The sequence below is a fragment of the Pseudophryne corroboree genome, unplaced genomic scaffold (genome assembly GCF_028390025.1).
Source record: "Pseudophryne corroboree isolate aPseCor3 unplaced genomic scaffold, aPseCor3.hap2 scaffold_515, whole genome shotgun sequence".
Lineage (NCBI taxonomy): Eukaryota > Metazoa > Chordata > Amphibia > Anura > Myobatrachidae > Pseudophryne > Pseudophryne corroboree.
In genome coordinates this window covers 97,301-121,816 of record NW_026970118.1, presented here as the reverse complement: position 1 = coordinate 121,816, position 24,516 = coordinate 97,301, and the positions used below count along the sequence as shown (strand labels likewise).

The following is a 24,516-nucleotide window of genomic DNA, read 5'->3' as shown; positions in this document are numbered from 1 at the left end:
TCATCCCTAGGAACAGCAGACGTGTCGTCGGAATCAGCTGCGATTTTGGAATATTTAGAATCCATCCGTGCTGTCGTAGTACTACTTGAGATAGTGCTACTCCGACCTCTAACTGTTCTCTGGACCTTGCCTGCTTACTTTGTGCCTTCCAATGCACAATGCAAACTACAGGTAGTGCTGCAGGGCCCACACCCTTTTACTTGCCGTACAGAGCAGCTCTGGAGCTGTTACAGTGCCCAGCTGCTGCAAGAAATCAGCTTGAATGCTTCAGGGGCTGGGGCATAGCCAACATGAGCCCCACACCGAAGGAGGGTGGAGGTGTTTAATGCGAACTAGGGGTCATCCAAGCGCCGCAAAAGGCCGCCATGCCCTGCACGCCCCTTTTCTCTTTTCATATGCAGACGAGGGTTGAAGCCAACTTTGACCCACTGCTTGGATGACATCACCGTATGCAAATCCATCTGCTGCAGGCCTTCCCCCAGGAATGCTTGCACTAGTTGTTGCATTTGGTTTGTTGTTTGACCCACTGCTTGGATGACATCACCGTATGCAAATCCATCTGCTGCAGGCCTTCCCCCAGGAATGCTTGCACTAGTTGTTGCATTTGGTTTGTTGTTTGGGGGTGCTTCATTATTAGGCAGCCTTCTGCCCTCCCATGTTCATCTGAAAATTTGTGTTCTCCCTGCAGTTGTTGTCCCCAGATGAGAGTTCCCTTGTGCTGCCTCAGTTGAATCTCCTTTACTTGACAGAGATGTGCCTGAGCAGCGGCCCTCCCCAGCCCTATCCCAAATCATACTTATTTTGCATAGGAGATACCATGGTCATGAAGATTGTTCTCCCAGGGTGAGGTTCATTCATTGCATTCTGGGTATGCTGACCCCTGTGATTTCCCCAAATGTGGGAAACTCGACTGCATTATTTGTGGTAGTGGGGGACTGTGTTTGTGCTTTCCTCTGGTCAGCTCTGGTAAAAGTCAGATTTATTTGTCTCAGATCTTCCTCTAGCCTTGTTCTTCTTTCGAGAGTTCCCTTGTGCTGCCTCAGTTGGATCTCCTTCACTTGACAGGGGGGTACCCGAGCAGCGACCCTCCCCAGCTCTAGCCCAACTTCTACTTACCTGGCAGGTGAGATACTATGATCATGTAGGTGCTTCTCCCAGGGCAAGGCTCACCCATTGCACTCTGGGTGTGCTGCTCCTGCGATTTCCCCAAATGTGGGAAACTTGACTGCATAATTTGTGTTTCCCCTGGTCGGCTCTCATATAATTCAGATCTCTTTGTCTCAGGTCTCTCTCCAGCCTAGTTTGCTGTCTGTTTCAACTTCTCTTTTCTTGAGCCGCTCCCTTCTATGCCCTTGCGCACTATCCTGACTTCTCCCGTCTGCTTACTTTGTGCCTTCCAATGCACAATGCAAACTACAGGTAGTGCTGCAGGGCCCACACCCTTTTACTTGCCGTTCAGAGCAGCTCTGGAGCTGTTACAGTGCCCAGCTGCTGCAAGAAATCAGCTTGAATGCTTCAGGGGCTGGGGCATAGCCAACATGAGCCCCACACCGAAGGAGGGTGGAGGTGTTTAATGCGAACTAGGGGTCATCCAAGCGCCGCAAAAGGCCGCCATGCCCTGCACGCCCCTTTTCTCTTTTCATATGCAGACGAGGGTTGAAGCCAACTTTGACCCACTGCTTGGATGACATCACCGTATGCAAATCCATCTGCTGCAGGCCTTCCCCCAGGAATGCTTGCACTAGTTGTTGCATTTGGTTTGTTGTTTGACCCACTGCTTGGATGACATCACCGTATGCAAATCCATCTGCTGCAGGCCTTCCCCCAGGAATGCTTGCACTAGTTGTTGCATTTGGTTTGTTGTTTGGGGGTGCTTCATTATTAGGCAGCCTTCTGCCCTCCCATGTTCATCTGAAAATTTGTGTTCTCCCTGCAGTTGTTGTCCCCAGATGAGAGTTCCCTTGTGCTGCCTCAGTTGAATCTCCTTTACTTGACAGAGATGTGCCTGAGCAGCGGCCCTCCCCAGCCCTATCCCAAATCATACTTATTTTGCATAGGAGATACCATGGTCATGAAGATTGTTCTCCCAGGGTGAGGTTCATTCATTGCATTCTGGGTATGCTGACCCCTGTGATTTCCCCAAATGTGGGAAACTCGACTGCATTATTTGTGGTAGTGGGGGACTGTGTTTGTGCTTTCCTCTGGTCAGCTCTGGTAAAAGTCAGATTTATTTGTCTCAGATCTTCCTCTAGCCTTGTTCTTCTTTCGAGAGTTCCCTTGTGCTGCCTCAGTTGGATCTCCTTCACTTGACAGGGGGGTACCCGAGCAGCGACCCTCCCCAGCTCTAGCCCAACTTCTACTTACCTGGCAGGTGAGATACTATGATCATGTAGGTGCTTCTCCCAGGGCAAGGCTCACCCATTGCACTCTGGGTGTGCTGCTCCTGCGATTTCCCCAAATGTGGGAAACTTGACTGCATAATTTGTGTTTCCCCTGGTCGGCTCTCATATAATTCAGATCTCTTTGTCTCAGGTCTCTCTCCAGCCTAGTTTGCTGTCTGTTTCAACTTCTCTTTTCTTGAGCCGCTCCCTTCTATGCCCTTGCGCACTATCCTGACTTCTCCCGTCTGCTTACTTTGTGCCTTCCAATGCACAATGCAAACTACAGGTAGTGCTGCAGGGCCCACACCCTTTTACTTGCCGTTCAGAGCAGCTCTGGAGCTGTTACAGTGCCCAGCTGCTGCAAGAAATCAGCTTGAATGCTTCAGGGGCTGGGGCATAGCCAACATGAGCCCCACACCGAAGGAGGGTGGAGGTGTTTAATGCGAACTAGGGGTCATCCAAGCGCCGCAAAAGGCCGCCATGCCCTGCACGCCCCTTTTCTCTTTTCATATGCAGACGAGGGTTGAAGCCAACTTTGACCCACTGCTTGGATGACATCACCATATGCAAATCCATCTGCTGCAGGCCTTCCCCCAGGAATGCTTGTACTAGTTGTTGCATTTGGTTTGTTGTTTGGGGGTGCTTCAGTATTAGGCAGCCTTCTGCCCTCCCATGTTTATCTGGAAATATGTGTTCTCCCTGCAGTTGTTGTCCCCAGATGAGAGTTCCCTTGTGCTGCCTCAGTTGAATCTCCTTTACTTGACAGAGATGTGCCTGAGCAGCGGCCCTCCCCAGCCCTATCCAAAATCATACTTATTTTGCATAGGCGATACCATGGTCATGAAGATTGTTCTCCCAGGGTGAGGTTCATTCATTGCATTCTGGGTATGCTGACCCCTGTGATTTCCCCAAATGTGGGAAACTCGACTGCATTATTTGTGGTAGTGGGGGACTGTGTTTGTGCTTTCCTCTGGACAGCTCTGGTAAAAGTCAGATTTATTTGTCTCAGATCTTCCTCTAGCCTTGTTCTTCTTTCGAGAGTTCCCTTGTGCTGCCTCAGTTGGATCTCTTTCACTTGACAGGGGGGTGCCAGAGCAGCGACCCTCCTCAGCTCTAGCCCAACTCCTACTTACCTGCCAGGTGAGATACTTTGATCATGAAGGTGCTTCTCCCAGGGCAAGGCTCACCCATTGCACTCTGGGTGTGGTGCCCCTGCGATTTCCCCAAATGTGGGAAGCTTGACTGCATAATTTGTGTTTCCCCTGGTCAGCTCTCGTATAATTCAGATCTCTTTGTCTCAGGTCTCTCTCCAGCCTAGTTTGCTGTCTGTTTCCACTTCTTTTTTCATGAGCCCCTCCCTTTTATACCCTTGTGCACTATCCTGACTTCTCCTCCTGTCTGCTTACTTTGTGCCTTCCAATGCACAATGCAAACTACAGGTAGTGCTGCAGGGCCCACACCCTTTTACTTGCCGTACAGAGCAGCTCTGGAGCTGTTACAGTGCCCAGCTGCTGCAAGAAATCAGCTTGAATGCTTCAGGGGCTGGGGCATAGCCAACATGAGCCCCACACCGAAGGAGGGTGGAGGTGTTTAATGTGAACTAGGGGTCATCCAAGCGCCGCAAAAGGCCGCCATGCCCTGCACGCCCCTTTTCTCTTTTCATATGCAGACGAGGGTTGAAGCCAACTTTGACCCACTGCTTGGATGACATCACCGTATGCAAATCCATCTGCTGCAGGCCTTCCCCCAGGAATGCTTGCACTAGTTGTTGCATTTGGTTTGTTGTTTGGGGGTGCTTCAGTATTAAGCAGCCTTCTGCCCTCCCATGTTCATCTGAAAATATGTGTTCTCCCTGCAGTTGTTGTCCCCAGATGAGAGTTCCCTTGTGCTGCCTCAGTTGAATCTCCTTTACTTGACAGAGATGTGCCTGAGCAGCGGCCCTCCCCAGCCCTATCCCAAATCATACTTATTTTGCATAGGAGATACCATGGTCATGAAGATTGTTCTCCCAGGGTGAGGTTCATTCATTGTATTCTGGGTATGCTGACCCCTGTGATTTCCCCAAATGTGGGAAACTCGACTGCATTATTTGTGGTAGTGGGGGACTGTGTTTGTGCTTTCCTCTGGTCAGCTCTGGTAAAAGTCAGATTTATTTGTCTCAGATCTTCCTCTAGCCTTGTTCTTCTTTCGAGAGTTCCCTTGTGCTGCCTCAGTTGGATCTCTTTCACTTGACAGGGGGGTGCCCGAGCAGCGACCCTCCCCAGCTCTAGCCCAACTCCTACTTACCTGCCAGGTGAGATACTATGATCATGAAGGTGCTTCTCCCAGGGCAAGGCTCACCCATTGCACTCTGATTTCCCCAAATGTGGGAAGCTTGACTGCATAATTTGTGTTTCCCCTGGTCGGCTCTCGTATAATTCAGATCTCTTTGTCTCAGGTCTCTCTGCAGCCTAATTTGCTGTCTGTTTCCACTTCTTTTTTCATGAGCCCCTCCCTTTTATACCCTTGTGCACTATCCTGACTTCTCCTCCTGTCTGCTTTCTTTGTGCCTTCCAATGCACAATGCAAACTACAGGTAGTGCTGCAGGGCCCACACCCTTTTACTTGCCGTACAGAGCAGCTCTGGAGCTGTTACAGTGCCCAGCTGCTGCAAGAAATCAGCTTGAATGCTTCAGGGGCTGGGGCATAGCCAACATGAGCCCCACACCGAAGGAGGGTGGAGGTGTTTAATGCGAACTAGGGGTCATCCAAGCGTCGCAAAAGGCCGCCATGCCCTGCACGCCCCTTTTCTCTTTTCATATGCAGACGAGGGTTGAAGCCAACTTTGACCCACTGCTTGGATGACATCACCGTATGCAAATCCATCTGCTGCAGGCCTTCCCCCAGGAATGCTTGCACTAGTTGTTGCATTTGGTTTGTTGTTTGGGGGTGCTTCAGTATTAGGCAGCCTTCTGCCCTCCCATGTTCATCTGAAAATATGTGTTCTCCCTGCAGTTGTTGTCCCCAGATGAGAGTTCCCTTGTGCTGCCTCAGTTGAATCTCCTTTACTTGACAGAGATGTGCATGAGCAGCGGCCCTCCCCAGCCCTATCCCAAATCATACTTATTTTGCATAGGAGATACCATGGTCATGAAGATTACTCTCCCAGGGTGAGGTTCATTCATTGCATTCTGGGTATGCTGACCCCTGTGATTTCCCCAAATGTGGGAAACGCGACTGCTTTATTTGTTGGTAGTGGGGGGACTGTGTTTGTGCTTTCTTCTGGTCAGCTCTGGTAAAAGTCAGATTTCTTTGTCTCAGATCTTCCTCTAGCCTTGTTCTTCTTTCGAGAGTTCCTTTGTGCTGCCTCAGTTGGATCTCCTTCACTTGACAGGGGGGTGCCCGAGCAGCGACCCTCCCCAGCTCTTGCCCAACTCCTACTTACCTGCCAGGTGAGATACTATGATCATGAAGGTGCTTCTCCCAGGGCAAGGCTCACCCATTGCACTCTGGGTGTGCTGCCCCTGCGATTTCCCCAAATGTGGGAAACTTGACTGCATAATTTGTGTTTCCCCTGGTCGGCTCTCGTATAATTCAGATCTCTTTGTCTCAGGTCTCTCTCCAGCCTAGTTTGCTGTCTGTTTCCACTTCTCTTTTCTTGAGCCGCTCCCTTCTATGCCCTTGCGCACTATCCTGACTTCTCCCGTCTGCTTACTTTGTGCCTTCCTACGCACAATGCGAACTACAGGTAGTGCTGCAGGGCCCACACCCTTTTAGTTGCCTTACAGAGCAGCTCTGGAGCTGTTACAGTGCCCAGCTGCTGCAAGAAATCAGCTTGAATGCTTCAGGGGCTGGGGCATAGCCAACATGAGCCCCACACCGAAGGAGGGTGGAGGTGTTTAATGCGAACTAGGGGTCATCCAAGCGCCGCAAAAGGCCGCCATGCCCTGCATAACCCTTTTCTCTTTTCATATGCAGATGAGGGTTCCAGCCAACTTTGGCCCACTGCTTGGATGACATCACCGTATGCAAATCCGTCTTCTGCAGACCTTCACCCAGGAATGCTTTTACTAGTTGTTGCATTTGGTTTGTTGTTTGGGGGTGCTTCAGTATTAGGCAGCCTTCTGTCCTCCCATGTTCATCTGAAAATATGTGTTCTCCCTGCAGTTGTTGTCCCCAGATGAGAGTTCCCTTGTGCTGCCTCAGTTGAATCTCCTTTACTTGACAGAGATGTGCCTGAGCAGCGGCCCTCCCCAGCCCTATCCCAGATCATACTTATTTTGCATAGGAGATACCATGGTCATGAAGATTGTTCTCCCAGGGTGAGGTTCATTCATTGCATTCTGGGTATGCTGACCCCTGTGATTTCCCCAAATTTGGGAAACTCGACTGCATTATTTGTGGTAGTGGGGGACTGTGTTTGTGCTTTCCTCTGGTCAGCTCTGGTAAAAGTCAGATTTCTTTGTCTCAGATCTTCCTCTAGCCTTGTTCTTCTTTCGAGAGTTTCCTTGTGCTGCCTCAGTTGGATCTCCTTCACTTGACAGGGGGGTGCCCGAGCAGCGACCCTCCCAAGCTCTAGCCCAACTCCTACTTACCTGCCAGGTGAGATACTATAATCAGGAAGGTGCTTCTCCCAGGGCAAGGCTCACCCATTGCACTCTGGGTGTGCTGCTCCTGCGATTTCCCCAAATGTGGAAAACTTGACTGCATAATTTGTGTTTCCCCTGGTCGGCTCTCGTATAATTCAGATCTCTTTGTCTCAGGTCTCTCTCCAGCCTAGTTTGCTGTCTGTTTCAACTTCTCTTTTCTTGAGCCGCTCCCTTCTATGCCCTTGCGCACTATCCTGACTTCTCCCGTCTGCTTACTTTGTGCCTTCCAATGCACAATGCAAACTACAGGTAGTGCTGCAGGGCCCACACCCTTTTACTTGCCGTTCAGAGCAGCTCTGGAGCTGTTACAGTGCCCAGCTGCTGCAATAAATCAGCTTGAATGCTTCAGGGGATGGGGCATGGCCAACATGAGCCCCACACCAAAGGAGGGTGGGGGTGTTTAATGCGAACTAGGGGTCATCCAAGCACCGCAAAAGGCCGCCATGCCCTGCACGCCCCTTTTCTCTTTTCATATGCAGATGAGGGTTGAAGCCAACTTTGACCCACTGCTTGGATGACATCACCGTATGCAAATCCGTCTTCTGCAGAACTTACCCCAGGAATGCTTGCACTAGTTGTTGCATTTGGTTTGTTGTTTGGGGGTGCTTCAGTATTAGGCAGCCTTCTGCCCTCCCATGTTCATCTGAAAATATGTGTTCTCCCTGCAGTTGTTGTCCCCAGATGAGAGTTCCCTTGTGCTGCCTCAGTTGAATCTCCTTTACTTGACAGAGATGTGCATGAGCAGCGGCCCTCCCCAGCCCTATCCCAAATCATACTTATTTTGCATAGGAGATACCATGGTCATGAAGATTACTCTCCCAGGGTGAGGTTCATTCATTGCATTCTGGGTATGCTGACCCCTGTGATTTCCCCAAATGTGGGAAACGCGACTGCTTTATTTGTTGGTAGTGGGGGACTGTGTTTGTGTTTTCCTCTGGTCAGCTCTGGTAAAAGTCAAATTTCTTTGTCTCAGATCTTCCTCTAGCCTTGTTCTTCTTTCGAGAGTTTCCTTGTGCTGCCTCAGTTGGATCTCCTTCACTTGACAGGGGGGTGCCCGAGCAGCGACCCTCCCCAGCTCTAGCCCAACTCCTACTTACCTGCCAGGTGAGATACTATGATCATGAAGGTGCTTCTCCCAGGGCAAGGCTCACCCATTGCACTCTGGGTGTGCTGCCCCTGCGATTTCCCCAAATGTGGGAAACTTGACTGCATAATTTGTGTTTCCCCTGGTCAGGTCTCGTATAATTCAGATCTCTTTGTCTCAGGTCTCTCTCCAGCCTAGTTTGCTGTCTGTTTCAACTTCTCTTTTCTTGAGCCGCTCCCTTTTATACCCTTGTGCACTATCCTGACTTCTCCTCCTGTCTGCTTACTTTGTGCCTTCCAATGCGCAATGCAAACTACAGGTAGTGCTGCAGGGCCCACACCCTTTTACTTGCCTAACAGAACAGCTCTGGAGCTGTTACAGTGCCAAGCTGCTGCAAGAAATCAGCTTGAATGCTTCAGGGGATGGGGCATGGCCAACATGAGCCCCACACCGAAGGAGGGTGGGGGTGTTTAATGCGAACTAAGGGTCATCCAAGCGCCGCAAAAGGCCGCCATGCCCTGCATACCCCTTTTCTCTTTTCATATGCAGATGAGGGTTCCAGCCAACTTTGGCCCACTGCTTGGATGACATCACCGTATGCAATTCCGTCTTCTGCAGAACTTCCCCCAGGAATGCTTGTACTAGTTGTTGCATTTGGTTTGTTGTTTGGGGGTGCTTCAGTATTAGGCAGCCTTCTGCCCTCCCATGTTCATCTGAAAATATGTGTTCTCCCTGCAGTTGTTGTCCCCAGATGAGAGTTTCCTTGTGCTGCCTCAGTTGAATCTCCTTTACTTGACAGAGATGTGCATGAGCAGCGGCCCTCCCCAGCCCTATCCCAAATCATACTTATTTTGCATAGGAGATACCATGGTCATGAAGATTGTTCTCCCAGGGTGAGGTTCATTCATTGCATTTTGGGTATGCTGACCCCTGTGATTTCCCCAAATGTGGGAAACTCGACTGCATTATTTGTGGTAGTGGGGGACTGTGTTTGTGCTTTCCTCTGGTCAGCTCTGGAAAAAGTCAGATTTCTTTGTCTCAGATCTTCCTCTAGCCTTGTTCTTCTTTCGAGAGTTCCCTTGTGCTGCCTCAGTTGGATCTCTTTCACTTGACAGGGGGGTGCCCGAACAGCGACTTTCCCCAGCTCTAGCCCAACTCCTACTTACCTGCCAGGTGAGATACTATGATCATGAAGGTGCTTCTCCCAGGGCAAGGCTCACCCATTGCACTCTGGGTGTGCTGCCCCTGCGATTTCCCCAAATGTGGGAAACTTGACTGCATAATTTGTGTTTCCCCTGGTCGGCTCTCGTATAATTCAGATCTCTTTGTCTCAGGTCTCTCTCCAGCCTAGTTTGCTGTCTGTTTCCACTTCTCTTTTCTTCAGCCGCTCCCTTCTATACCCTTGTGCACTATCCTGACTTCTCCTCCCATCTGCTTACTTTGTGCCTTCCAATGCACAATGCAAACTACAGGTAGTGCTGCAGGGCCCACACCCTTTTACTTGCCTTACAGAGCAGCTCTGGAGCTGTTACAGTGCCCAGCTGCTGCAAGAAATCAGCTTGAATGCTTCAGGGGATGGGGCATGGCCAACATGAGCCCCACACCAAAGGAGGGTGGAGGTGTTTAATGCGAACTAGGGGTCATCCAAGCACCGCAAAAGGCCGCCATGCCCTGCACGCCCCTTTTCTCTTTTCATATGCAGATGAGGGTTGAAGCCAACTTTGACCCACTGCTTGTATGACATCACCGTATGCAAATCCGTCTTCTGCAGAACTTCCCCCAGGAATGCTTGGACTAGTTGTTGCATTTGGTTTGTTGTTTGGGGGTGCTTCAGTATTAGGCAGCCTTCTGCCCTCCCATGTTCATCTGAAAATATGTGTTCTCCCTGCAGTTGTTGTCCCCAGATGAAAGTTCCCTTGTGCTGCCTCAGTTGAATCTCCTTTACTTGACAGAGATGTGCATGAGCAGCGGCCCTCCCCAGCCCTATTCCAAATCATACTTATTTTGCATAGGAGATACCATGGTCATGAAGATTTTTCTCCCAGGGTGAGGTTCATTCATTGCATTTTGGGTATGCTGACCCCTGTGATTTCCCCAAATGTGGGAAACTTGACTGCATTATTTGTGGTAGTGGGAGACTGTGTTTGTGCTTTCCTCTGGTCAGCTCTGGTAAAAGTCAGATTTCTTTGTCTCAGATTTTCCTTTAGCCTTGTTCTTCTTTCGAGAGTTCCCTTGTGCTGCCTCAGTTGGATCTCCTTCACTTTACAGGGGGGTACCCGAGCAGCGACCCTCCCCAGCTCTAGCCCAACTCCTACTTACCTGCCAGGTGAGATACTATGATCATGAAGGTGCTTCTCCCAGGGCAAGGCTCACCCATTGTACTCTGGGTGTGCTGCTCCTGCGATTTCCCCAAATGTGGGAAACTTGACTGCATAATTTGTGTTTCCCCTGGTCGGCTCTCGTATAATTCAGATCTCTTTGTCACAGGTCTCTCTCCAGCCTAGTTTGCTGTCTATTTCCACTTCTCTTTTCTTCAGCCGCTCCCTTCTATACCCTTGTGCACTATCCTGACTTCTCCTCCCGTCTGCTTACTTTGTGCCTTCCAATGCACAATGCAAACTACAGGTAGTGCTGCAGGGCCCACACCCTTTTACTTGCCTTACAGAGCAGCTCTGGAGCTGTTACAGTGCCCAGCTGCTGCAAGAAATCAGCTTGAATGCTTCAGGGGATGGGGCATGGCCAACATGAGCCCCACACCAAAGGAGGGTGGAGGTGTTTAATGCGAACTAGGGGTCATCCAAGCACCGCAAAAGGCCGCCATGCCCTGCACGCCCCTTTTCTCTTTTCATATGCAGATGAGGGTTGAAGCCAACTTTGACCCACTGCTTGGATGACATCACCGTATGCAAATCCGTCTTCTGCAGAACTTCCCCCAGGAATGCTTGCACTAGTTGTTGCATTTGGTTTGTTGTTTGGGGGTGCTTCAGTATTAGGCAGCCTTCTGCCCTCCCATGTTCATCTGAAAATATGTGTTCTCCCTGCAGTTGTTGTCCCAAGATGAGAGTTCCCTTGTGCTGCCTCAGTTGAATCTCCTTTACTTGACAGAGATGTGCATGAGCAGCGGCCCTCCCCAGCCCTATTCCAAATCATACTTATTTTGCATAGGAGATACCATGGTCATGAAGATTTTTCTCCCAGGGTGAGGTTCATTCATTGCATTTTGGGTATGCTGACCCCTGTGATTTCCCCAAATGTGGGAAACTTGACTGCATTATTTGTGGTAGTGGGAGACTGTGTTTGTGCTTTCCTCTGGTCAGCTCTGGTAAAAGTCAGATTTCTTTGTCTCAGATTTTCCTTTAGCCTTGTTCTTCTTTCGAGAGTTCCCTTGTGCTGCCTCAGTTGGATCTCCTTCACTTTACAGGGGGGTACCCGAGCAGCGACCCTCCCCTGCTCTAGCCCAACTCCTACTTACCTGCCAGGTGAGATACTATGATCATGAAGGTGCTTCTCCCAGGGCAAGGCTCACCCATTGTACTCTGGGTGTGCTGCTCCTGCAATTTCCCCAAATGTGGGAAACTTGACTGCATAATTTGTGTTTCCCCTGGTCGGCTCTCGTATAATTCAGATCTCTTTGTCTCAGGTCTCTCTCCAGCCTAGTTTGCTGTCTGTTTCCACTTTTCTTTTCTTCAGCCGCTCCCTTCTATACCCTTGTGCACTATCCTGACTTCTCCTCCCGTCTGCTTACTTTGTGCCTTCCAATGCACAATGCAAACTACAGGTAGTGCTGCAGGGCCCACACCCTTTTACTTGCCTTACAGAGCAGCTCTGGAGCTGTTACAGTGCCCAGCTGCTGCAAGAAATCAGCTTGAATGCTTCAGGGGCTGGGGCATAGCCAACATGAGCCCCACACCGAAGGAGGGTGGAGGTGTTTAATGCAAACTAGGGGTCAGACAAGCGCCGCAAAAGGCCACCATGCCCTGCACGCCCCTTTTCTGTTTTCATATGCAGACGAGGGTTGAAGCCAACTTTGACCCACTGCTTGGATGACATCACCATATGCAAATCCATCTGCGGCAGGCCTTCCCCCAGGAATGCTTGCACTAGTTGTTGCATTTGGTTTGTTGTTTGGGGGTGCTTCAGTATTAGGCAGCCTTCTGCCCTCCCATGTTCATCTGAAAATATGTGTTCTCCCTGCAGTTGTTGTCCCAAGATGAGAGTTCCCTTTTGCTGCCTCAGTTGAATCTCCTTTACTTGACAGAGATGTGCATGAGCAGCGGCCCTCCCCAGCCCTATTCCAAATCATACTTATTTTGCATAGGAGATACCATGGTCATGAAGATTTTTCTCCCAGGGTGAGGTTCATTCATTGCATTTTGGGTATGCTGACCCCTGTGATTTCCCCAAATGTGGGAAACTTGACTGCATTATTTGTGGTAGTGGGAGACTGTGTTTGTGCTTTCCTCTGGTCAGCTCTGGTAAAAGTCAGATTTCTTTGTCTCAGATTTTCCTTTAGCCTTGTTCTTCTTTCGAGAGTTCCCTTGTGCTGCCTCAGTTGGATCTCCTTCACTTTACAGGGGGGTACCCGAGCAGCGACCCTCCCCAGCTCTAGCCCAACTCCTACTTACCTGCCAGGTGAGATACTATGATCATGAAGGTGCTTCTCCCAGGGCAAGGCTCACCCATTGTACTCTGGGTGTGCTGCTCCTGCGATTTCCCCAAATGTGGGAAACTTGACTGCATAATTTGTGTTTCCCCTGGTCGGCTCTCGTATAATTCAGATTTCTTTGTCTCAGGTCTCTCTCCAGCCTAGTTTGCTGTCTGTTTCCACTTCTCTTTTCTTCAGCCGCTCCCTTCTATACCCTTGTGCACTATCCTGACTTCTCCTCCCGTCTGCTTACTTTGTGCCTTCCAATGCACAATGCAAACTACAGGTAGTGCTGCAGGGCCCACACCCTTTTACTTGCCTTACAGAGCAGCTCTGGAGCTGTTACAGTGCCCAGCTGCTGCAAGAAATCAGCTTGAATGCTTCAGGGGATGGGGCATGGCCAACATGAGCCCCACACCAAAGGAGGGTGGAGGTGTTTAATGCGAACTACGGGTCATCCAAGCACCGCAAAAGGCCGCCATGCCCTGCACGCCCCTTTTCTCTTTTCATATGCAGATGAGGGTTGAAGCCAACTTTGACCCACTGCTTGGATGACATCACCGTATGCAAATCCGTCTTCTGCAGAACTTCCCCCAGGAATGCTTGCACTAGTTGTTGCATTTGGTTTGTTGTTTGGGGGTGCTTCAGTATTAGGCAGCCTTCTGCCCTCCCATGTTCATCTGAAAATATGTGTTCTCCCTGCAGTTGTTGACCCAAGATGAGAGTTCCCTTGTGCTGCCTCAGTTGAATCTCCTTTACTTGACAGAGATGTGCATGAGCAGCGGCCCTCCCCAGCCCTATTCCAAATCATGCTTATTTTGCATAGGAGATACCATGGTCATGAAGATTTTTCTCCCAGGGTGAGGTTCATTCATTGCATTTTGGGTATGCTGACCCCTGTGATTTCCCCAAATGTGGGAAACTTGACTGCATTATTTGTGGTAGTGGGAGACTGTGTTTGTGCTTTCCTCTGGTCAGCTCTGGTAAAAGTCAGATTTCTTTGTCTCACATTTTCCTTTAGCCTTGTTCTTCTTTCGAGAGTTCCCTTGTGCTGCCTCAGTTGGATCTCCTTCACTTTACAGGGGGGTACCCGAGCAGCGACCCTCCCCAGCTCTAGCCCAACTCCTACTTACCTGCCAGGTGAGATACTATGATCATGAAGGTGCTTCTCCCTGGGCAAGGCTCACCCATTGTACTCTGGGTGTGCTGCCCCTGCGATTTCCCCAAATGTGGGAAACTTGACTGCATAATTTGTGTTTCCCCTGGTCGGCTCTCGTATAATTCAGATCTCTCTGTCTCAGGTCTCTCTCCAGCCTAGTTTGCTGTCTGTTTCCACTTCTCTTTTCTTCAGCCGCTCCCTTCTATACCCTTGTGCACTATCCTGACTTCTCCTCCCGTCTGCTTACTTTGTGCCTTCCAATGCACAATGCAAACTACAGCTAGTGCTGCAGGGCCCACACCCTTTTACTTGCCTTACAGAGCAGCTCTGGAGCTGTTACAGTGCCCAGCTGCTGCAAGAAATCAGCTTGAATGCTTCAGGGGCTGGGGCATAGCCAACATGAGCCCCACACCGAAGGAGGGTGGAGGTGTTTAATGCAAACTAGGGGTCATCCAAGCACCGCAAAAGGCCGCCATGCCCTGCACGCCCCTTTTCTCTTTTCATATGCAGATGAGGGTTGAAGCCAACTTTGACCCACTGCTTGGATGACATCACCATATGCAAATCCATCTGCGGCAGGCCTTCCCCCAGGAATGCTTGCACTAGTTGTTGCATTTGGTTTGTTGTTTGGGGGTGCTTCAGTATTAGGCAGCCTTCTGCCCTCCCATGTTCATCTGAAAATATGTGTTCTCCCTGCAGTTGTTGTCCCCAGATGAGAGTTCCCTTGTGCTGCCTCAGTTGAATCTCCTTAACTTGACAGAGATGTGCCTGAGCAGCGGCCCACCCCAGCTCTATCCCAAATCATACTTATTTTGCATAGGAGATACCATGGTCATGAAGATTATTCTCCCAGGGTGAGGTTCATTCATTGCATTCTGGGTATGCTGACCCCTGTGATTTCCCCAAATGTGGGAAACTCGACTGCTTTATTTGTGGTAGTGGGGGACTGTGTTTGTGTTTTCCTCTGGTCAGCTCTGGTAAAAGTCAGATTTCTTTGTTTCAGATCTTCCTCTAGCCTTGTTAATCTTTTGAGAGTTCCCTTGTGCTGCCTCAGTTGGATCTCCTTCACTTTACAGGGGGGTACCCGAGCAGCGACCCTCCCCAGCTCTAGCCCAACTCCTACTTACCTGCCAGGTGAGATACTATGATCATGAAGGTGCTTCTCCCAGGGCAAGGCTCACCCATTGCTCTGGGTGTGCTGCTCCTGCGATTTCCCCAAATGTGGGAAACTTGACTGCATAATTTGTGTTTCCCCTGGTCGGCTCTCGTATAATTCAGATCTCTTTGTCTCAGGTCTCTCTCCAGCCTAGTTTGCTGTCTGTTTCCACTTCTCTTTTCTTGAGCCGCTCCCTTCTATGCCCTTGCGCACTATCCTGACTTCTCCTCCTGTCTGCTTACTTTGTGCCTTCCAACGCACAATGCGAACTACAGGTAGTGCTGCAGGGCCCACACCCTTTTACTTGCCTTACAGAGCAGCTCTGGAGCTGTTACAGTGCCCAGCTGCTGCAAGAAATCAGCTTGAATGCTTCAGGGGCTGGGGCATAGCCAACATGAGCCCCACACCAAAGGAGGGTGGAGGTGTTTAATGCAAACTAGGGGTCAGCCAAGCGCCGCAAAAGGCCACCATGCCCTGCACGCCCCTTTTCTCTTTTCATATGCAGACGAGGGTTGAAGCCAACTTTGACCCACTGCTTGGATGACATCACCATATGCAAATCCATCTGCGGCAGGCCTTCCCCCAGGAATGCTTGCACTAGTTGTTGCATTTGGTTTGTTGTTTGGGGGTGCTTCAGTATTAGGCAGCCTTCTGCCCTCCCATGTTCATCTGAAAATATATGTTCTCCCTGCAGTTGTTGTCCCCAGATGAGAGTTCCCTTGTGTTGCCTCAGTTAAATCTCCTTTACTTGACAGAGATGTGCATGAGCAGCGGCCCTCCCCAGCCCTATTCCAAATCATACTTATTTTGCATAGGAGATACCATGGTCATGAAGATTTTTCTCCCAGGGTGAGGTTTATTCATTGCATTTTGGGTATGCTGACCCCTGTGATTTCCCCAAATGTGGGAAACTTGACTGCATTATTTGTGGTAGTGGGAGGCTGTGTTTGTGATTTCTTCTGGTCAGCTCTGGTAAAAGTCAGATTTCTTTGTCTCAGATTTTCCTTTAGCCTTGTTCTTCTTTCGAGAGTTCCCTTGTGCTGCCTCAATTGGATCTCCTTCACTTTACAGGGGGGTACCCGAGCAGCGACCCTCCCCAGCTCTAGCCCAACTCCTACTTACCTGCCAGGTGAGATACTATGATCATGAAGGTGCTTCTCCCAGGGCAAGGCTCACCCATTGTACTCTGGGTGTGCTGCTCCTGCGATTTCCCCAAATGTGGGAAACTTGACTGCATAATTTGTGTTTCCCCTGGTCGGCTCTCGTATAATTCAGATCTCTTTGTCTCAGGTCTCTCTCCAGCCTAGTTTGCTGTCTGTTTCCACTTCTCTTTTCTTCAGCCGCTCCCTTCTATACCCTTGTGCACTATCCTGACTTCTCCTCCCGTCTGCTTACTTTGTGCCTTCCAATGCACAATGCAAACTACAGGTAGTGCTGCAGGGCCCACACCCTTTTACTTGCCTTACAGAGCAGCTCTGGAGCTGTTACAGTGGCCAGCTGCTGCAAGAAATCAGCTTGAATGCTTCAGGGGCTGGGGCATAGCCAACATGAGCCCCACACCGAAGGAGGGTGGAGGTGTTTAATGCAAACTAGGGGTCAGTCAAGCGCCGCAAAAGGCCACCATGCCCTGCACGCCCCTTTTCTGTTTTCATATGCAGACGAGGGTTGAAGCCACCTTTGACCAACTGCTTGGATGACATCACCACAAATCCATCTGCGGCAGGCCTTCCCCCAGGAATGCTTGCACTAGTTGTTGCATTTGGTTTGTTGTTTGGGGGTGCTTCAGTATTAGGCAGCCTTCTGCTCCACCCTCCTTTGGTGTGGGGCTCATGTTGGCCATGTCCCATCCCCTGAAGCATTCAAGCAGATTTCTTGCAGCAGCTGGGCACTGTAACAGCTCCAGAGACGCTCTGTAAGGCAAGTAAAAGGGTGTGGGCCCTGCAGCACTACCTGTAGTTTGCATTGTGCATTGGAAGGCACAAAGTAAGCAGACGGGAGGAGAAGTCAGGATAGTGCACAAGGGTATAGAAGGGAGCGGCTGAAGAAAAGAGAAGTGGAAACAGACAGCAAACTAGGCTGGAGAGAGATCTGAGACAAAGAGATCTGAATTATACGAGAGCCGACCAGGGGAAACACAAATTATGCAGTCAAGTTTCCCACATTTGGGGAAATCGCAGGGGCAGCACACCCAGAGTGCAATGGGTGAGCCTTGCCCTGGGAGAAGCACCTTCATGATCATAGTATCTCACCTGGCAGGTAAGTAGGAGTTGGGCTAGAGCTGGGGAGGGTCGCTGCTCGGGCACCCCCCTGTTAAGTGAAGGAGATCCAACTGAGGCAGCACAAGGGAACTCTCGAAAGAAGAACAAGGCTAAAGGAAAATCTGAAACAAAGAAATCTGACTTTTACCAGAGCTGACCAGAAGAAATCACAAACACAGCCTCCCACTACCACAAATAATGCAGTCGAGTTTCCCACATTTGGGGAAATCACAGGGGTCAGCATACCCAAAATGCAATGAATGAACCTCACCCTGGGAGAAAAATCTTCATGACCATGGTATCTCCTATGCAAAATAAGTATGATTTGGAATAGGGCTGGGGAGGGCCGCTGCTCATGCACATCTCTGTCAAGTAAAGGAGATTCAACTGAGGCAGCACAAGGGAACTCTCATCTTGGGACAACAACTGCAGGGAGAACATATATTTTCAGATGAACATGGGAGGGCAGAAGGCTGCCTAATACTGAAGCACCCCCAAACAACAAACCAAATGCAACAACTAGTGCAAGCATTCCTGGGGGAAGGCCTGCCGCAGATGGATTTGCATATGGTGATGTCATCCAAGCAGTTGGTCAAAGTTGGCTTCAACCCTCGTCTGCATATGAAAAGAGAAAAGGGGCGTGCAGGGCATGGTGGCCTTTTGCGGCGCTTGGCTGACCCCTAGTTTGCATTAAACACCTCCACCCTCCTTTGGTGTGGGGCTCATGTTGGCTATGCCCCAGCCCCTGAAGCATTCAAGCTGAATTCTTGCAGCAGCTGGGCACTGTAACAGCTCCAGAGCTGCTCTGTAAGGCAAGTAAAAGGGTGTGGGCCCTGCAGCACTACCTGTAGTTCGCAGATGGATTTGCCGCCATAGAATGCGCCTGCTGAATCGTGTTACAGATCCAGAGAGCAATAGTCTGCTTTGAAGCAGGGGTGCCAATCTTGTTGGCTGCATACAGGACAAACAGTGCTTCTGTTTTTCTGACTCTAGCCGTTCTGGCCACGTAAATTTTCAAAGCCCTGACCACATCAAGGGACTCGGAATCCTCCAAGTCACGCGTAGCCACAGGCATCACAATAGGTTGGTTCATATGAAAGGATGATTCCACTTTTAGCAGGAATTGAGGACGGGTCTGCAATTCCGCTGCCACCGCGCTACAACCCCGGCCGACGCAATTGCCGGTCTGAGTAAGGTACCAGAATGTGTGTAAATGGACTTTAGGGTAACCTCCTGCTTGCGGTCAGCAGGGTCCCTGATGGTAGCCGTATCCTGGGATGGCAGCGCTACCTTTTTGGATAAGCGTGTCAATGCTTTATCCACCCTAGGGGAGGATTCCCACCGTATCCTGTCCATTGGCGGGAAAGGATACGCCATAAGAATCCTTTTGGGAATCTGCAGCTTTTTGTCTGGAGATTCCCAAGCTTTTTCACATAATTCGTTCAACTCATGTGAGGGGGGAAAGGTTATCTCAGGTTTCTTTCCCTTATACATGTGTACCCTCGTGTCAGGGACAGGGGACTCTGTGATGTGCAAAACATCTTTTAGTGCAATAATCATATATCGAATACATTTAGCCAATTTTGGCTGTAACTTTGCATCATCGTAGTCGACACTGGAGTCAGAATCCGTGTCGGTATCTGTGTCAACTATTTGGGATAGTGGGCGCTTTTGAGACCCCGAAGGTCCCTGCGACATAGGGACAGGCATGGGTTGACTCCCTGACTGTTCCCTAGCTTCAGCTTTGTCTAATCTCTTGTGTAATAAGTTTACATTAGCACTTAAAACATTCCACATATCCATCCAGTCAGGTGTCGGCGTTGTCGATGGAGACACCACATTAATTTGCTCCTGCTCCTCTCTAGGAGAGCCTTCTACCTCAGACATGTCGACACACGTGTACCGACACACCATACACTCAGGGAATCCTCTTATCTGAGGACAGTTCCCCAACAAGGCCCTTTGGAGAGACAGAGAGAGAGAGTATGCCAGCACACACCCCAGCGCTATATGACCCAGGAAAAAAACACAATAATTTTATGTTTACCCAGTAGCGCTGTATTTCCATATATATATGCGCCTAATTATGTGCCCCCCTCTTCTTTAAGACCCTCTTTCTACCGTGGTATAAGCAGGGGAGAGTCCGTGGAGCTTCCCCTCAGCGGTGCTGTGGAGAAAATGGCGCTGGTGAGTGCAGAGGGAGAAGCCCCACCCCCTCATCGACGGGCTTCTGTCCCGCTCAAATATAGTAAAAAAAAGGCGGGGGCTCTTATATATATATATACAGTGCCTAGCTGCATATATATTTATTTTGCCAAAGAGAGGTCTATATTGCTGCCCAGGGCATCCCCCCTGCGCCCTTCACCCTTACACTGACTGCCGTGTGAGAGGTGTATGGGAGCAATGGAGCACAGCTTTACTGCTGTGCGTTACCTCAGTGAAGATCATGAAGTCTTCCGCCGCCTCTGAAGTCTTCTTTTCTTCTCATACTCACCCGGCTTCTATCTTCCGGCTCTGCGAGGGGGACGGCGGCGCGGCGCTGGGACGGACGGCGAGGGTGAGACCTGCGTACCGATCCCTCTGGAGCTAATGCTGTACAGTAGCCTAAGAAGCAGAGCCTATCAACTCACAGAAGTAGGTGTGCATCTCTCCCCTCCGCCCCTCGATGCAGGGAGTCTGTTGCCAGCAGGCTCCCTGAAAATAAAAAAATCTAACAAATATACTTTCTGTCAGGAAACTCAGGAGAGCTCCCTGAAAAGCACCCAGTCTCCTCTGGGCACAGTAGTAAACTGAGGTCTGGAGGAGGGGCATAGAGGGAGGAGCCAGTGCACACCCAGATCTAAAGTCTTTCTTAAAGTGCCCATGTCTCCTGCGGAGCCCGTCTATCCCCCATGGTCCTTACGGAGTCCCCAGCATCCTCTAGGACGTAAGAGAAAAATTATGCTGGCAGAAAAATCCAATTGAGTGATTAAACAGCTCCAGAGCTGCTCTGTAAGGCAAGTAAAAGGGTGTGGGCCCTGCAGCACTACCTGTAGTTTGCATTGTGCATTGGAAGCCTAGTTTGCTGTCTGTTTCCACTTCTTTTTTCTTGAGCCCCTCCCGTCTATACCCTTGTGCACTATCCTGACTTCTCTTCCCGTCTGCTTACTTTGTGCCTTCCAAAGCACAATGCAAACTACAGGTAGTGCTGCAGGGCCCACACCCTTTTACTTGCCTTACAGAGCAGCTCTTGAGCTGTTACAGTGCCCAGCTGCTGCAAGAAATCAGCGTGAATGCTTCAGGGGCTGGGGCATGGCCAACATGAGCCCCACACCGAAGGAGGGTGGGGGTGTTTAATGCGAACTAGGGGTCTCGCACAATGCGAACTACAGGTAGTGCTGCAGGGCCCACACCCTTTTACTTGCCTTACAGAGCAGCTCTGGAGCTGTTACAGTGCCCAGCTGCTGCAAGAAATGTGAACTAGGGGTCATCCAAGTGCCGCAAAAGGCCGCCATGCCCTGCACGCCCCTTTTCTCTTTTCATATGCAGACGAGGGTTGAAGCCAACTTTGACCCACTGCTTGGATGACATCGCCATATGCAAATCCATCTGCTGCAGGCCTTCCCCCAGGAATGCTTGCACTAGTTGTTGCATTTGGTTTGTTGTTTGGGGGTGCTTCAGTATTAGGCAGCCTTCTGCCCTCCCATGTTCATCTGAAAATATGTGTTCTCCCTGCAGTTGTTGTCCCCAGATGAGAGTTCCCTTGTGCTGCCTCAGTTGAATCTCCTTTACTTGACAGAGATGTGCCTGAGCAGCGGCCCTCCCCAGCCCTATCCCAAATCATACTTATTTTGCATAGGAGATACCATGGTCATGAAGACTGTTCTCCCAGGGAGCGGTTCATTCATTGCATTCTGGGTATGCTGACCCCTGTGATTTCCCCAAATGTGGGAAACTCGACTGCATTATTTAATGCGAACTAGGGGTCATCCAAGCACCGCAAAAGGCCGCCATGCCCTGCATACCCCTTTTCTCTTTTCATAAGCAGACGAGGTTTGAAGCCAACTTTGACCCACTGCTTGGATGACATCACTTGCTGCCTTTCCAATGAAGCAAGTTTAATTTAATAATAGGTGAAAAACCATCCCTACAAAGGTGTTAATCAGATACTTGGCTTTGTGGACACTTTTCAGAGCACAAATTTGTTAGCATAAAATAAAGCCAGAAAATGAAGAGCTGTTTAATCACTCAATTGGATTTTTCTGCCAGCATATTTCTTTTTCTCTGCAACCCACTGCTAAATTGTGCTTCCTAGCTGTTTTTATAAAATCACTGAATCAAATCTAACTCTGATTACATCAGAGAAGGCCAGGTACCCTACACCATAACAGGGGGTTTGAAATTTTGACTTGTCTACTTAAAGATCACCAAAATCTGATAACAAGGTCAATTAAGTCTCTGGGTGGGATTGAACCACCAACCTTTTGGTTAATAGCCTTACACACCAACTGATTGCGCCACAGCAACACTTTGCAAAAGTCCATACTGACAAAGGCTAATAAGCATTCATCTAGAACGATTCCTAGAAACATTTTAAAAAGTCAATAATGTGGAGAGTTTTTGTAAGATGTTTCTTCCATCAACCAATGAAGAAACACATTGGTACTTTCCCATGATGAGTGAGTGCTTCAGGATCTTTTGCACTTACATGTGCAGCAGAGTACTGTAATGGAAGTGCTGGGTCCATAACCCAGAGGTAGGCAGATTGAAACTATCCTCTGCTATATGCATTTTTTTTGTTAATTAAAGTAATCCAAAACTGGGATTGATATTTTTGCTCTTTTATTTTTACTTAAAGTACAATAACTTTTACCATTTTAATTTGTTTTAATAGTATATTGACAGTATTGTTTTCTTTCAAAAATCCAATTAATTTTCTTTACCCGATTATTAAAATGGTAATTGACAAAAACAAACTACATTGTCACCAGAAGAGCAATACAAAATGTACAAGTGATATATTAAAATCATCTTTCCAGCTTGAATTTCAATGATGCATTGGGGCAACGATTTTGTGAGAAACATCTTCACCCTTAAATAAAGATTTTCTTAATTCCTTACCTGTGTGCTAATTAGATATCACCTTGTTTTCATATTAAACAGACTTCCACATGAGAAAACAGCAAAGATGCAGTGGCGTTAATGTTTCCTGGTGTCAACCTGTATTATTTCCGTAGATATTGAAATGAGGATGCATCTTGCTGCCTTTCCAATGAAGCAAGTTTAATTTAGTAATAGGTGAAAAACCATCCCTACAAAGATGTTAATCAGATACTTGGCTTTGTGGACACTTTTCTGAGAACAAATTTGTTAGCATAAAAATAAAGCCAGAAAATGAAGAGCTGTTTAATCACTCAATTGGATTTTTCTGCCAGCATTTTTCTTTTTCTCTGCAACCCACTGCTAAATTGTGCTTCCTAGCTGTTTTTTTTATAAAATCACTTAATCAAATCTAACTCTGATTACATCAGAGAAGGCCAGGTACCCTACACCATAAGAGGGGGTTTGCAATTTTGACTTGTCTACTTAAATATCACCAACATCTGATCACAAGGTCAATTACGTCCCTGGGTGGGATTGAACCACCAACCTTTTGATAAATAGCTGAACACACTAACCGATTGCGCCACAGAGACACTTTGCAGAAAATACATACTGACAAAGACTAATAAGCATTCATCTAGAACGTTTCCTAGAAAAACTTTAAAAAGTCAATAATCTGGAGAGTTTTTGTAAGATGTTTCTTCCAGCAACCAATGAAGAAACACATTGGTACTTTCGCATGATGAGTGAGTGCTTCAGGATCTCTTGCACTTACATGTGCAGCAGAGTACTGCAATGGAAGCATGCTGGGCCCATAACCCAGAGGTAGGCAGATTGAAACTATCCTTTGCTATATGCATTATTTTTTTGTACATTAAAGTAATTCATAACTGGGATTGATATTTTAGCTTTTATTTTTACTTAAAGTACAATAACTTTTACCATTTTAATTTGTTTTAATAGTATATTGACAGTATTGTTTTCTTTCAAAAATCCAAGCCACTGCATCTTTGCTGTTTTCTCATGTGGAAGTCTGTTTAATGTGAAAACAAGGTGATATCTAATTAGCACACAGGTAAGGAATTAAGAAAATCTTTATTTAAGGGTGAAGATGTTTCTCACAAAATCGTTGCCCCAATGCATCATTGAAATTCAAGCTGGAAAGATGATTTTAATATATCACTTGTACATTTTGTATTGCTCTTCTGGTGACAATGTAGTTTGTTTTTGTCAATTACCATTTTAATAATCGGGTAAAGAAAATTAATTGGATTTTTGAAAGAAAACAATACTGTCAATATACTATTAAAACAAATTAAAATGGTAAAAGTTATTGTACTTTAAGTAAAAATAAAAGCTAAAATATCAATCCCAGTTTTGGATTACTTTAATGAACAAAAAAAAATGCATATAGCAAAGGATAGTTTCAATCTGCCTACCTCTGGGTTATGGGCCCAGCATGCTTCCAGTGCAGTACTCTGCTACACATGTAAGTGCAAGAGATCCTGAAGCACTCACTCATCATGCGAAAGTACCAATGTGTTTCTTCATTGGTTGCTGGAAGAAACATCTTACAAAAACTCTCCAGATTATTGACTTTTTAAAGTTTTTCTAGGAAACGTTCTAGATGAATGCTTATTAGTCTTTGTCAGTATGTACTTTTTGCAAAGTGTCTCTGTGGCGCAATCGGTTAGTGTGTTCAGCTATTAATCAAAAGGTTGGTGGTTCAATCCCACCCAGGGACGTAATTGACCTTGTGATCAGATTTTGGTGATATTTAAGTAGACAAGTCAAAATTGCAAACCCCCTCTTATGGTGTAGGGTACCTGGCCTTCTCTGATGTAATCAGAGTTAGATTTGATTAAGTGATTTTATAAAAAAACAGCTAGGAAGCACAATTTAGCAGTGGGTTGCAGAGAAAAAGAAAAATGCTGGCAGAAAAATCCAATTGAGTGATTAAACAGCTCTTCATTTTCTGGCTTTATTTTTATGATAACAAATTTGTTCTCTGAAAAGTGTCCACAAAGCCAAGTATCTGATTAACATCTTTGTAGGGATGGTTTTTCACCTATTACTAAATTAAACATGCTTCATTGGAAAGGCAGCAAGATGCATCCTCATTT

The 24,516-nt window shown here is 48.2% G+C and overlaps 27 non-coding genes and 3 pseudogenes across 27 annotated transcripts; 28 read left to right on the top strand and 2 right to left on the bottom strand.

Annotated features, from left to right (window-relative positions):
• The first annotated feature begins 792 nt into the window (after window positions 1-792).
• On the top strand, window positions 793-956 carry LOC135031388 (U1 spliceosomal RNA). The gene has a single exon (XR_010227102.1). It is a non-coding gene; the product is annotated as a U1 spliceosomal RNA (small nuclear RNA).
• Window positions 957-1,108: 152 nt separating this feature from the next.
• On the top strand, window positions 1,109-1,250 carry LOC135031385 (U1 spliceosomal RNA; annotated as a pseudogene).
• A 790-nt stretch (window positions 1,251-2,040) lies between these two features.
• LOC135031510 (U1 spliceosomal RNA) lies at window positions 2,041-2,204 on the top strand. The gene has a single exon (XR_010227211.1). It is a non-coding gene; the product is annotated as a U1 spliceosomal RNA (small nuclear RNA).
• Window positions 2,205-2,356: 152 nt separating this feature from the next.
• Window positions 2,357-2,498, top strand: LOC135031384 (U1 spliceosomal RNA; annotated as a pseudogene).
• Window positions 2,499-3,190: 692 nt separating this feature from the next.
• Window positions 3,191-3,354, top strand: LOC135031489 (U1 spliceosomal RNA). The gene has a single exon (XR_010227191.1). It is a non-coding gene; the product is annotated as a U1 spliceosomal RNA (small nuclear RNA).
• Window positions 3,355-3,506: 152 nt separating this feature from the next.
• LOC135031429 (U1 spliceosomal RNA) lies at window positions 3,507-3,669 on the top strand. The gene has a single exon (XR_010227138.1). It is a non-coding gene; the product is annotated as a U1 spliceosomal RNA (small nuclear RNA).
• Window positions 3,670-4,343: 674 nt separating this feature from the next.
• LOC135031476 (U1 spliceosomal RNA) lies at window positions 4,344-4,507 on the top strand. Its single transcript, XR_010227179.1, has one exon. It is a non-coding gene; the product is annotated as a U1 spliceosomal RNA (small nuclear RNA).
• A 972-nt stretch (window positions 4,508-5,479) lies between these two features.
• On the top strand, window positions 5,480-5,645 carry LOC135031387 (U1 spliceosomal RNA). Its single transcript, XR_010227101.1, has one exon. It is a non-coding gene; the product is annotated as a U1 spliceosomal RNA (small nuclear RNA).
• A 152-nt stretch (window positions 5,646-5,797) lies between these two features.
• LOC135031391 (U1 spliceosomal RNA) lies at window positions 5,798-5,960 on the top strand. Its single transcript, XR_010227105.1, has one exon. It is a non-coding gene; the product is annotated as a U1 spliceosomal RNA (small nuclear RNA).
• Window positions 5,961-6,631: 671 nt separating this feature from the next.
• On the top strand, window positions 6,632-6,795 carry LOC135031474 (U1 spliceosomal RNA). The gene has a single exon (XR_010227177.1). It is a non-coding gene; the product is annotated as a U1 spliceosomal RNA (small nuclear RNA).
• Window positions 6,796-6,947: 152 nt separating this feature from the next.
• On the top strand, window positions 6,948-7,110 carry LOC135031410 (U1 spliceosomal RNA). Its single transcript, XR_010227122.1, has one exon. It is a non-coding gene; the product is annotated as a U1 spliceosomal RNA (small nuclear RNA).
• A 671-nt stretch (window positions 7,111-7,781) lies between these two features.
• Window positions 7,782-7,946, top strand: LOC135031395 (U1 spliceosomal RNA). The gene has a single exon (XR_010227109.1). It is a non-coding gene; the product is annotated as a U1 spliceosomal RNA (small nuclear RNA).
• A 152-nt stretch (window positions 7,947-8,098) lies between these two features.
• Window positions 8,099-8,261, top strand: LOC135031393 (U1 spliceosomal RNA). The gene has a single exon (XR_010227107.1). It is a non-coding gene; the product is annotated as a U1 spliceosomal RNA (small nuclear RNA).
• Window positions 8,262-8,935: 674 nt separating this feature from the next.
• LOC135031487 (U1 spliceosomal RNA) lies at window positions 8,936-9,099 on the top strand. Its single transcript, XR_010227189.1, has one exon. It is a non-coding gene; the product is annotated as a U1 spliceosomal RNA (small nuclear RNA).
• A 152-nt stretch (window positions 9,100-9,251) lies between these two features.
• LOC135031390 (U1 spliceosomal RNA) lies at window positions 9,252-9,414 on the top strand. Its single transcript, XR_010227104.1, has one exon. It is a non-coding gene; the product is annotated as a U1 spliceosomal RNA (small nuclear RNA).
• A 674-nt stretch (window positions 9,415-10,088) lies between these two features.
• LOC135031504 (U1 spliceosomal RNA) lies at window positions 10,089-10,252 on the top strand. Its single transcript, XR_010227205.1, has one exon. It is a non-coding gene; the product is annotated as a U1 spliceosomal RNA (small nuclear RNA).
• Window positions 10,253-10,404: 152 nt separating this feature from the next.
• Window positions 10,405-10,567, top strand: LOC135031405 (U1 spliceosomal RNA). The gene has a single exon (XR_010227116.1). It is a non-coding gene; the product is annotated as a U1 spliceosomal RNA (small nuclear RNA).
• Window positions 10,568-11,241: 674 nt separating this feature from the next.
• LOC135031503 (U1 spliceosomal RNA) lies at window positions 11,242-11,405 on the top strand. Its single transcript, XR_010227204.1, has one exon. It is a non-coding gene; the product is annotated as a U1 spliceosomal RNA (small nuclear RNA).
• Window positions 11,406-11,557: 152 nt separating this feature from the next.
• On the top strand, window positions 11,558-11,720 carry LOC135031398 (U1 spliceosomal RNA). The gene has a single exon (XR_010227112.1). It is a non-coding gene; the product is annotated as a U1 spliceosomal RNA (small nuclear RNA).
• A 674-nt stretch (window positions 11,721-12,394) lies between these two features.
• LOC135031502 (U1 spliceosomal RNA) lies at window positions 12,395-12,558 on the top strand. The gene has a single exon (XR_010227203.1). It is a non-coding gene; the product is annotated as a U1 spliceosomal RNA (small nuclear RNA).
• Window positions 12,559-12,710: 152 nt separating this feature from the next.
• LOC135031406 (U1 spliceosomal RNA) lies at window positions 12,711-12,873 on the top strand. Its single transcript, XR_010227117.1, has one exon. It is a non-coding gene; the product is annotated as a U1 spliceosomal RNA (small nuclear RNA).
• A 674-nt stretch (window positions 12,874-13,547) lies between these two features.
• LOC135031511 (U1 spliceosomal RNA) lies at window positions 13,548-13,711 on the top strand. Its single transcript, XR_010227212.1, has one exon. It is a non-coding gene; the product is annotated as a U1 spliceosomal RNA (small nuclear RNA).
• Window positions 13,712-13,863: 152 nt separating this feature from the next.
• LOC135031409 (U1 spliceosomal RNA) lies at window positions 13,864-14,026 on the top strand. The gene has a single exon (XR_010227121.1). It is a non-coding gene; the product is annotated as a U1 spliceosomal RNA (small nuclear RNA).
• A 674-nt stretch (window positions 14,027-14,700) lies between these two features.
• Window positions 14,701-14,864, top strand: LOC135031496 (U1 spliceosomal RNA). Its single transcript, XR_010227198.1, has one exon. It is a non-coding gene; the product is annotated as a U1 spliceosomal RNA (small nuclear RNA).
• Window positions 14,865-15,016: 152 nt separating this feature from the next.
• LOC135031428 (U1 spliceosomal RNA) lies at window positions 15,017-15,177 on the top strand. Its single transcript, XR_010227137.1, has one exon. It is a non-coding gene; the product is annotated as a U1 spliceosomal RNA (small nuclear RNA).
• Window positions 15,178-15,851: 674 nt separating this feature from the next.
• Window positions 15,852-16,015, top strand: LOC135031506 (U1 spliceosomal RNA). Its single transcript, XR_010227207.1, has one exon. It is a non-coding gene; the product is annotated as a U1 spliceosomal RNA (small nuclear RNA).
• A 152-nt stretch (window positions 16,016-16,167) lies between these two features.
• On the top strand, window positions 16,168-16,330 carry LOC135031403 (U1 spliceosomal RNA). Its single transcript, XR_010227115.1, has one exon. It is a non-coding gene; the product is annotated as a U1 spliceosomal RNA (small nuclear RNA).
• Window positions 16,331-17,154: 824 nt separating this feature from the next.
• LOC135031389 (U1 spliceosomal RNA) lies at window positions 17,155-17,317 on the bottom strand. The gene has a single exon (XR_010227103.1). It is a non-coding gene; the product is annotated as a U1 spliceosomal RNA (small nuclear RNA).
• A 152-nt stretch (window positions 17,318-17,469) lies between these two features.
• Window positions 17,470-17,633, bottom strand: LOC135031507 (U1 spliceosomal RNA). The gene has a single exon (XR_010227208.1). It is a non-coding gene; the product is annotated as a U1 spliceosomal RNA (small nuclear RNA).
• Window positions 17,634-21,132: 3,499 nt separating this feature from the next.
• Window positions 21,133-21,311, top strand: LOC135031437 (U1 spliceosomal RNA; annotated as a pseudogene).
• Window positions 21,312-24,516: the final 3,205 nt, after the last annotated feature.